Genomic DNA, 11421 nt, shown 5'->3' with positions numbered 1-11421 from the left:
CAATTATGCTCACTTCTATGAAGACATCCAGGGTTACCTGTTCCAGTGGTTGGCCAGGAAGTCTTCACAGGGGAAGGGGCATTTCAGGAGAGGCTTAAAGGGTGACTAGGAGCTGGTGGAGCAAAGAAGAAAGGAAAGTATTCCAGGAGGAAGGGCAACCCATGGAAGAGTACTTTATGTACAGGAGAGAGAGAGAAGGCCAATGTGGAGCTGGAACCTGGAAAGCAAGGAGCAGAGCCTTGAGATGAAGCTGGAGAGGCAAACCAGATGAGGTTATCAAACCCTGTGAAGGACCTGGATCCCAATGCTAAGTGTGGTAGGAAGGTAATGAAGAAGATACAGGTGAAATTTACTATCAGATTTGAGTTTTAAACAGACTTCTCTCCATGCTACATGGCACTACACTATGTGATGCCACGCATGTTCTACACCTGTTGATGTGCCAAATCTTTCTATATGACTGACATTGTTCGTTCCACAAATATTTATTTGGACTGAGAAGTGCTGTGTTCATGTTTTTCAAACTGTGAGTCAAGAGTCATTAGAGAATTGTGAAATCCACTTAGGGAATTGCCAGCAATTTTTTTTTGTTTGTTTGTTTGTTTTTTTTGGGCTGCACGCGAGGCACGTGGAGGTTCCCAGGCTAGGGGTCTAATTGGAGCTGTAGCTGCCGGCCTATGCTACAGCCACAGCAAAGCCAGATCCAAGCCTCATCTGCGACCTACACCATAGCTCATGGCAACGCTAGATCCTTAACCCACTGAGCGAGGCCAGGAATCGAACCGCAACCTCATGGTTCCTAGACAGATTCATTTCTGATGCGCCATGATGGGAACGCCAATATTTTAAACAATGAAATGAAACAGAAAAGAATAGAAAGTAGAAATATCAAAGTGCACTACACATACATACATTAAGATATCCTTTCCAAACTTATTTTGTTCCATGGTTAAGGCGGAAAAAAAAGGAAAAGATTGAGATCTGTATTTTAATTATTAAACAGTCTAACATGCTTAACATAGTGCCTGGCACATATTATAGCTCTTGAGTGATTGGATCAATAAATCAATGACCTTTTTGACGGGTATAGTCCTTTATGTATCTAATATGTACTGATTTCTTTTTCTGCCACCCATGTGGCATATGGAAGTTTCTGGGGTCAAGGAACTAATCCAAACCGGAGCTGTGACCTATGCCACAGCTGCAACAATGCCAGATCCTTAACTCACTGCACTGGGTGGGCATCCAACTGGTGTCTCCACAGAGACAAGCTGGATCATTACCCACTGTGCCCAATGGGAAATCCTAATATGAGTTTAAGAAAATAAAATGGGGAGTTCTGGTTGTGACTCATTGGGTTAAGAACCCGGCTAGTATCCATGAGGATTTGGGTTCCATTCCGGCCCTCTCTCAGTGGGTTAAAGTATCTCGAGCTGACGCAAGCTGTGGGGAAGGATCTGGAATTGCTATGGCTGTAGCAGGACAGCTCTGATTTGATACCTAGCCTGGGAACCTCCATATGCCAAGTGTGAGGGCCCTAAACCGATCCCCCCCAAAAAAAAACCCAACAAAAAAACACCTGGATTAGGGGAAGCTCTGCTCTAGGGTGGCTCTGCTGGGGTTGGGAGAGGATGGCCTCAGTCATGTGCCTGGTGGGGCAGAGGAGATGACCTACCAAATGATTATAAGCTTTCGGAAGCTTCTCTTTTCACAGGGAGGGTTTTATAATTAAGAATTACATTTCTTAGGTTGAAATATAAATTAATAATTCAAGGTAATTTTTCATTTATTTTCAGACAATATTTTATTCTATTATTCTATTATTTTAAAAACTTTAATTCTAATTACAAGGGTAATACACAGCCATTGAAAAAATACTGAGGACATTGAAAATGCAAAGGAAAAATTAAATGACAAGTAAGTCCATTTAATAGCCATTGTTAATATTTTTATGAAAAGTCCTTCAAATATTTTTCCATATTTTTATTTATAAAAATGTATCAAATGATAGTTTTAGAAGACTTTTCCTCAGCTATATTATGAACAATTTTTTCAAGTCAAAATGTTTCAATAATTTGAATTTTAATAGTGGAATAGTATTTTGTCATAATTTGCCTAAGTTTTATTATTGGCAACCCAAGTAATTTCCAATTTTTATAACCAACGTTGTGGAGGCCTAATGTAATCAAAATTAACAATGTTGAGGATTTTCATGAAATTGTTCTGTTTTCAGGAAGTGTAATTATCTAGAGTTACATTTTCTTTCTTTCTTTTTTTTTTTTGGCAAGCCTGCAATATGTGGAGGTTTCCCGGCCAGGGACTGAACCTGTGCCACCACAGTGACGACAGCTGAATTCTTAACCCGCTGAGCCACCAGGGAACTCCAGAATTACATTTTCTACTGGAAATGTGAATTGGTGGTGAAAAATAGGGAATTTAAAACCTATGCTAAAATCCAGTGAAAACAGGCAAGACCAAAAGGTTCAAGGAAAAATGAAAAAAAAGTTAAAAAAAGTTTGAGATGTTTAACTGTAAAGTTGAACACCTGTATACCTACATACCAGAAAATCCACTCAAAGGTATATGCTAAAAAGAATGTTTGGAACACGTCCATCAGGAGACGGGTAACAAGTAAATTCATGACAGCATTTTTCCTCCTGGGAATAAATAAACCCCTGGAAACTTCAAATGTCCCACCATCTCGATGGTCTTCTTTCCGCCCGTCTTCCTCTTCAAGGTGAACATGCACTGGGCCAGCACCACCCCTGCCACCAAGGTGCACACGCTGGCGCTCACTCAACCCTGGTGCTCACTCAACCCTGGTCAAGGCCGCCAGTCCAAGGACAGGAACTCCGCCTTCGGGTACCTGAGAAGAGGTCTCTGGGGCGTTGCGGGCCCCTTAAGAGCCGACTGATGGAGACGCCCAGACGCCTGGCCCCTCCCCTGAGAAAAGCCACGCCCCCGAGGAAAGCCTCTCTCCTGAGCGGCGGGAACGGAGCGCGGCGCGAGTGGGGCGTGGTTTGCGTCAGCAGCGGAGACAAGAGGCGGGTCTTTCTCACAACCCGCCTCCAAGGACCTGTCCTAGGACAGAAAAGGGGAATAGAATTAATTCTCTCTCCCCCTCTGCTAAGGAGGAACAAGAGGCGGTTCGTTCCAGCCTCATCGCGTAAAAATGTGACTCCATCCTGAGCCCACTCAGAAAAAACCCTGCAACTTTCAGTCTCGTCAGACACTCAGGACTACAACCCCCAGAAGGCACCAGGGCTCAGCTATTTGACTTGCGCAATAGTGTTCGTTGTAAAGTGCTATGACAACAGGACGGAGAAGGCTTGGAGTTAGGTAGGAGTGGGGAGGTGTCCCTTCCGCCGTTGCTGTCCTTTTCCTGCTACATCCCATTCGCTGCCTCTTTCATCATTTTCTCCTTTCTGTGAGCGGCAGAACTTTCCGTTGTTCTCGCCTGGTTGGTCTCTGCCAAGGGATTGATGCCGTTTTTCTTGCTTGTCTCAGGGAGTGACAGCGAAGGGATGCAGGAGAGCTATTTGGGGGGAGCCCTCCAACTCTGTGGAGCTGATGGTGCTCTCTGGTGAGGCTCTCTTTTTGCCTGGGACGTGGAACAAGTTGGCGCAGGGGAACGTTAAGGAGTAGTAAGGGTTGCTTTTCTCTGAATCCTCCGTTCTTACTCGTCCATCCAGCCCTGGGATCTTGGCAGACGTTTTTAAAGGGAAATCAGTGGAAAGCGAGTTCGAAGAAAGGTGGGGGAGGACCCACCCGATTCGGTAACAGGTAAGAGAGTGTGTCTGGAATTAAACATCGGGTGCACGAATGCCCTTTTTTGTGTTTTATTTGTGGTCAAGATTGATTCTCTGATGCCATGTACTGGTTTGGGGGGGAGATAAAGTTATAGGTTTCTTAGGAAGGATTGTTGCAGCAAAACAAAACAAAACCCTGCCAAGACAGAGTGTGTGTGTGTGTGTGTGTGTGTGTGTGTGTGTGTGTGTGAGAGAGAGAGAGAGAGAGAGAGAGAGAGAGAGAGAGAGAGAGAGAAAGAGAGAGAGAGAGAGTCTGTGAATATTTTCGAGAGTGATGAGAATTTTTATAGATTCCATTCAGGAATGTCACATGGTGCACAAGCATCCTTCTCTCGTTGACACTTCAGCAGGTCTTGTGAACAAATGGTTACAGCAGTTCTCAGCCTGTGACTGAAGCGGGGTGCATGTACTAATACCCCCTAATTCCGTCTTGCAATAGGATTATTGCTTCTCTTTCTCCCTTTACATTGCAGTTTAATTGAATTGAGATGTTTTTATTAGCATCTCCCTTCCCCAATCAAGTCTTGTAGTTGACTCCAATTCCTGGAGTTTTTTTTTTGGTCATCTCACTTTTACTTGTAAAATGAAACCATTATCACAGACATCCACCCCTTGAAGAGGCTGGAGGGAAGACTCTGGATCTTAGCTAAAGTCAGCCAGCATTCAGAGAGGAAGAGATTTCCTAACTTGCTAGAAATATGTAAAGAGAATAATTGTTGAGATTTATTTGGTGAATAGACTGAACCATTATTTAGAAGAATATAAAAAACTTTTAAAATTTTGCAAATGATTTACAAGTTATTTATAAGAGTTTAAGGAATTTTTCATTTTGTGTGATTATGTGTAATTGTTCCTAAATTACAACTACACATTTATGTTTATGGTACAACTTCTTGATGGAAATATTCTTTGAAGGGGAAAAAAAACCAATATCAATAGCATATAGTAATTTTTAAAGTTTTGCACCTTCTGATGTATGTAGCAAGCCTTATCCCTCAGAATAAAGGATTTCAAATATTTCTCAAAAATTGTTGAAACACATTAAATTATTATAAAGCATCCCTGCTGAGTAACAACATTTCAGTGAAAGGTTATTATTCTTTTGATAGTTCAATTTAAATCTTCATTCCAGAGGGTCAGGTTGACACTTGTAATTTTGTCTTGCTCAGAACATAGCACCACCACCACCACCACCCCCGCCACTATTACTAGTACTGCTCCTGCTGCTGCTGCTATTATGATTACTACTGACATTTATTTGACATTGTTGAGTGCTCCCTATGGCTTGGGCATTGGGTTAGGTAGTTACATGTGTTATGTCATTTTACACTTCCACCTCCCGGAACAACTTGGAGCCTAGAGGATGAGGGACTTGTCTAAGGTCATATTGCTGGAGTGTGGAGTCAGAGGGATGTCTGGCTCCCTCTCCTTTTGCCTTTTGTGGGTTTTATTGAACATTCCAACACTGAGCCCTTAAAATATTGTCTTTAGAAGCAACATTTTTCTAACTCTGCATGCATTTTTCATCTTCCTTGGACTGGAAGACCTGACCCCTACTTTCTAAAATTTGGGGCAGCACTGACATGACCTGGAGAAAACAAAGCTTCCCAAATGATAAGCTGAGTTGGAGACTTAGCTTCCTAATTCCAGAATCTACTATGTCACTCACACGTTCCTTCCACAGGATTCTTGGGGTTATTGCTGCAGCCATTCTTCTAGTCATCCTTCCATATTTTGGGAATATGCCAATGAGGTATTAAAATATCCATATCTTAAATGAAAACTAAATCTGATTAAACTTGATGTGGAAGATAACATGTTTATCATTATTTAATAAATCCCTATTAAGAATAAAAAAGAAAGTGCATAAGAGAATTTCTGGAGCTTAAGGGATGAAGAGCTGATCTCTTGTTTATTATTCTAATAAGGCGTAAGAAATAAGTCTTTTGTGGCTATTTATAGTATGCAACTGTTAAAACCTTCAAATTGTTGTTTTCCAATCATCCTTTAAAGATTTAATTAAATGTATGAGATACTTTCCTGAAGTTTGAACTTGCAGTGATTAGAATTAATATTAACAGAGTTATAGCTTTTTAGTCTTTGCCAGGTGGCTGTACTTAATTAGGGAGTAGACAATCTGGTTTTGGATGCTACTTCCACCACTTACTAGTTGTGACCAGTTGGGCAGGTTTCTTAATCTCTCTGTTTTCAGGGATACCTGCAAAATGGTATCTCTGCTTTACTTAGTAGTTTTGTTATGAAGATTGAAATGGAATACTTGCAAAGCACTCAGAATAGTTCCTGGGACCTTAGTGCATGCTTAGTAACTGTTAGCTGTTATTTTCTTTTCCAGTCAAAGGGAGATGATCCTCATAGAAAACCTGCTGTTTGGTTTTTGTTTTACATTTATTTAAAAACAGAAAATCAGGAGTCCTTCCAGGAGAAAGGGTAGAATTTATTTTGCTAATCATCTGAATTTAATTTGCCAACCTATTGTTCTTCCTTTCAGAAGTGGTATATGTGGCCTAAATACAGAAGTATCTTACTTTAAAAAAAGTAAAACTTAATTTTATTATGGGAAATTTTAAACATAAACAAAAGCATCGTGGCGCAGTGGTTAACGAATCCGACTAGGAACCATGAGGTTGCGGGTTGGGTCCCTGCCCTTGCTCAGTGGGTTAACGATATGGTGTTGCCGTGAGCTGTGGTGTAGGTTGCAGACGCGGCTCAGATCCCGCGTTGCTGTGGCTCTGGCGTAGGCTGGCAGCTGCAGCTCCGATTCGACCCCTAGCCTGGGAACCTCCATATGCCGCGGGAGCGGCCCAAGAAATGGCAAAAAGACAAAAAAACCCAGAAAATCAGTGGAAATCAACATTGAATAAAATGCAAATTCTCATTTCTTGTTTTTATTGAAGAGAGTTAACTAGAGAGTTCCTGTTGTGGCGCAGCGGAAACGAATCTGACTAGGAACCATGAGGTTGCGGGTTCAATCCCGGCCTCGCTCAGTGGGTTAAGGATCCGGCGTTGCTGTGATTTGTGGTGTAGGTCGCAGACGCGCCTTGGATCTGGCATTGCTGTGGCTCTGGCGTAGGCCCGAAGCAACAGCTCTGATTAGACCTCTAGCCGAGAACCTCCATGTGCCATGGGTGTGGCCCTAAAAAAAAAAAAAAAAAGGCAGTTAACTAAACCAAATTAAAATCAGTTTATACATATTTATTTTTTTACTTGGAATACTTTTTGTTTTTGTAACAGAAAAGCTAGATTTCACAACTAAAAATGCCTATTACATGGTCTTTATTCTTCTTCTACTCATAATGATTTTATAATTATTATATGTTATCAGCTGTATCTTTTGACTGAATGATTGGTCTTATTTAGTCTTTTTATATTTTTTTATTTCATGGGTGATTCTTCAGAGAAAGGTAAATTTATTTTGCTAATCATTGATTTAATTTGCACTATTGTTTTCTTTCAGAATGGTATATGTGGCTAAATACAGATATTTAAAAAAAGTAAAACTTAATTTTATTATGGGAAATTTTAAACATAAACAAAAGCATCAATAATAGTAAAACAATCCCCCATGTGTCCATCACTATTTACTCTTTAAAAAATAACAGCTTTATTGAAATATAATTCACATATTCACCCATTTGATGTATACTATTCGATTTTTTTTGTATGTTCACAGATGTGTGCAACTATCAGTTGTACCGCAGAAAATTTTAGAGTATTTTTATCACCTCAAATAGAAACCTTGCACCCTTTCCCAATAAATTTTTTGTTTTCTTTCCCGCATCAGAGCTAAGGAACCATTAATTTACTTTGCCTCCTTGGATTTGCATATTCTGTGCATTTTGTAAAAATAGAATCGTTTAATATGTGGTCTTTTGTGATTGTCTTCTTTGTCTTAGCATAATGTTTTCAAAGTTCATCCATGTTGTGGCATATATCAGTACTTCATTTCTTTTTATCACTGATTAATATTTTATGGATATGTCACTTTGTGTTTATATATTCAATTGATAGACATTTAGGTCACTTCCTCTTTTTGGGTATTATAAGTAATACTTCTATGAGCATTCACGATAAGTTATTATGTGGACTTATGTTTTCATTTCTCTTGGGTAGATAGATATCTCAGAGTGCAATTACAGAATCATTTGATCACTCTATGTTTAAGTGTTTGAGGAATGCCAATTCATTTTCCAAAGTGATTGCACCACTGTAAGTTTACACCAGCAGTGTATGAAGGTTCTGATTTTTCCACATCTTGGCCAAAACTTATTTCTGTTTGACTTTTTGATTCTAGGCATTATAGTGTATGCAAAATGGAATCTTATTGTAGTTTTGATTTGCATTTCCTTCATGGCCAATAAGCATCTTTTTATGGGCTTATTGACCATTGTATATCTTATTTGAATCCTTTGCCTATTTTTAGTTGTTTTATTATTGAGTCATAAGTGTTCTTTGTGTAGTACAGATATAATTTATCAGAGATACGATTTGCAAGTATTTCCTCCCATTCTGTGGGTCATCTCTTTTACTCTCTTGTGTTCTTTCAAGTATAAAATTTTAAATTTGATGAAGACTATTTTATCTTTTTTTTTTTTTTTACTCATGTTTTTGGTGTCAAATTTAAGACTCCATTGCCAAATCAGAAGTTATGAAGATTACTTATAAGTTTTCTTCTAAGATTTCCTAGAAGTTTTATAGTTTTAGCTATACTTTAGCTTTCACCTAGATTTTTGATCTATTTTGAGTTATTTTTTAAAGTGTGGTTTGTAGTAATTTTCCAACTTAATTCTTTTGCATGTAGTTGTCCGATTGTCCTAGAACCATTTGTTGCAATTCCTCATTGAATGATCTTAGCATCCTTGTATGAATTTATTTCTGGACTCTCAATTCTTTTCCATTTATCTGTGTTTATCCTTATTGCCAATACCATACTGTCCTGATCACTGTTGCTTTGTAGTAAGCTTTGAAATGAGGAAGTGTGAGTCTTCCAATTTTGTTCTTTTAAAGATTATTTTTACCATTCTGAATCCCTGGAAATTCTGTGTGAATTTCAGAATAGCCTGTCAATTTGTACGAGGAAGCCTTGTGGGAATCTGATAGGGGTTGCATTGAGTTTGTAGATCAGTTAGGGAAATTTTGCCATCTTAACAATGTTAAGACTTCAGGTCCATGAACGTGGGGTGTTTTCCTATTTATTCAGATCTTTTTTTTTTTTTTCCCCTTAGGACCACCTGCGGCATGTGGAAGTTCCCAGGCTAGGGGGTCGAATCAGAGCTACAACTGCTGGCCTACTCCATAGCCACAGCCACAGCCATTCGGGATCTGAGCTGTGTCTGCAACCTCCACCACAGCTCACAGCAATGCTATATCTCCAACCCACTGAGTGAGGCCAGGGATCAAACTGCATCCTCGTGGATACTAGTTGGATTTGTTTCTGCTGCACCACAATGGGAACTCCGAGGCTCTTTGATTTTAAAAGTGAGTCTCCTTTTCAAGCTTTGGGAAGGTAACTGACTGGTGGCGGAGGTCACAGAAAAAAGGAAGAGAAGTAGAGCATTGCTAAGAAAACATCCACTTAGGCTAATGGATATCAGTTTAACCAGTGCTTTTTAAACTTTAAAGTGCTTATGAATCACCTGGGGATGTCATTTGGGGTGGGGTTGAGATTTTGCATTTCTCACAAACTCTTGGGTGATGCTGACCTGCTGGTCCAGGGACTACACTTTGGGTAGTAAAGAGCTAAACTGTGTAGGAAAAAAGGGCTTTCAGAAGCTAATGAAGGAGTTCCCGTAGTGGCACAGTGGTTAACGAATCTGACTAGGAACCATGAGGTTGCAGGTTCGATTCCTGGCCTTGCTCAGTGGGTTAAGGATCTGGCGTTGCTGTGAGCTGTGGTGTAGGTTGCAGACGTGGCTCGGATCCCGAGTTGCTGTGGCTGTGGCGTAGGCCGGTGGCTACAGCTCCCATTGGAACCTCCATATGCCGCGGGAGCGGCCCTAGAAAAGGCAAAAAGACAAAAAAAAAGAAGCTAATGAAGTGGTGGGTGACTAAGAAGAAATTGATAGGGCAGGAGAAACAGGAAGGAACTAAATGTTGCCTGTGTTATTTTGTTAATAGGCATAGATGTTCAATTTTATGGTAGACGTCTATAAGAAATTAGTGCTTGATGTAGAACAATTCCATTTGCATAAAGTGTTGGAGAGTTAGTTTTTCATATTGGGGGTGCTTTTCTCCTTTATTCTAGCAAGCTGAAAAACTTGTTCACCAAGAAAAAGTTATTTTATTTATTTTATTTTTCCTCCTTTTTTACTTAGGTATTTAGTATGTTCTCTAGGCAGGGCTTGTGGGGTTCTCTCCTCTGCTTTTGTGAGATGAAGAGAGACCTCTTTGATATTGGGCAGATCTTCCCTTCCTATTTACTTTCCTCCAGGCTCCTTTTGAACTGGCTGATGCAGACTGTGTAAAGGATTACTTGTTGGTTATCCTATTTATTGATTTTTGTTCTGGGCTTTGTCTCTATGGCCAAGACTTGTGTCTTCTCAAGTCTTTATCCTTTGTGACATATCACCAGCATTTCATATAGCTTGTCACTCTCTTTTTCTGATATTCCCTTTTCACTTCCTTCCAGATAGCTCAGTCCTGGTTTTCCTTTGATTTCATTGGATACCCCAGTTTGGTTATCTGGCAGACTTCTCTATTTCTTCATGACCTCTGTCCCAAGAGAATGATATATCTTCACCATGATAGTCCAATGGCATGGCATATAACAATTTTCTAGTGTATCTGGAGTACATAATGAGACTATATGGCATTTATTAAGTACTTTTACTTCCCTCTCAAGTTAAAAAAATCCAATAAAAATGTAATAGACGTGTTTATGACATTTTTTGAATACTTACTGTGAGGTTAAAGTTTGCAAATCTGGCAATTTGTGTGGTTGTATAGTGCTATTATTAATAGCAGGCAATACAAATGTTTTTCAGAAACTCTCCCACATGTTAAACTTATAATAAGTTTATTTACCTACCCTATGTATTTTTTCTTTACCTCCATCAACACTTTGCTTTTGTTTGACTACTTTCTTTTTTAGCATAAAGACAGGGCCTAGAATGGAGGTTCCCCACCCCCCATTGTTTCTTTAAACTTGTCACTCTGAAATGATTTTATGATCACATAAAAGTTGTAAAAATAGTGGTTTCCTAATGACAAAGTACAATTGTCAATACAATTAACTTAGTATTAGTACAATACTATAACTAAACTACAGATTTTACTTTGATTTCACCAGATTTGACATTACATACCCTTATTTTTTTGGAATATAGTTCTAAGAAATAAAATTTACTCCATGAAACCACTACTAAAATCAGGTTAAAGAACTTTGTCATCATCCCCCCAAAATTCCTTTGTGTTAATGCCTTAAAGTCACATCCACCTTAACCCTGGTAACCACTGATCTGTTCCCCATCAGTTTAATTTTATAATTTTGAAAATGGCTTATTAGGTACCCAGTATTGTGCTGACACTACTGTATTCCCTTTTTCATTTTTAAAATTATTGTTATTATTATTATTATTATTTTTTCTTTTTTGGC

The 11421-nt window shown here is 39.3% G+C and overlaps 1 protein-coding gene across 12 annotated transcripts in view; it reads left to right on the top strand.

Annotated features, from left to right (window-relative positions):
• BBS9 (Bardet-Biedl syndrome 9) overlaps positions 3059-11421 on the top strand; it is a 730525-nt gene continuing 722162 nt past the window's right edge. For 10 of the 12 annotated variants that reach the window (XM_021079333.1, XM_021079330.1, XM_021079328.1 and 7 more), the window contains exon 1: positions 3060-3783. The gene's annotated coding sequence lies outside the window, so the exon portion shown is untranslated. Of the gene's footprint in view, positions 3784-11421 lie in introns of all 12 variants that reach the window. The other 2 variants (XM_021079334.1, XM_021079336.1) reach the window with 2 other exon arrangements.

The sequence above is a fragment of the Sus scrofa genome, chromosome 18 (assembly GCF_000003025.6).
Source record: "Sus scrofa isolate TJ Tabasco breed Duroc chromosome 18, Sscrofa11.1, whole genome shotgun sequence".
Lineage (NCBI taxonomy): Eukaryota > Metazoa > Chordata > Mammalia > Artiodactyla > Suidae > Sus > Sus scrofa.
The sequence above is the reverse complement of the archived record's forward strand: the minus strand, read 5'-3'. Positions and strand labels throughout refer to the sequence as shown.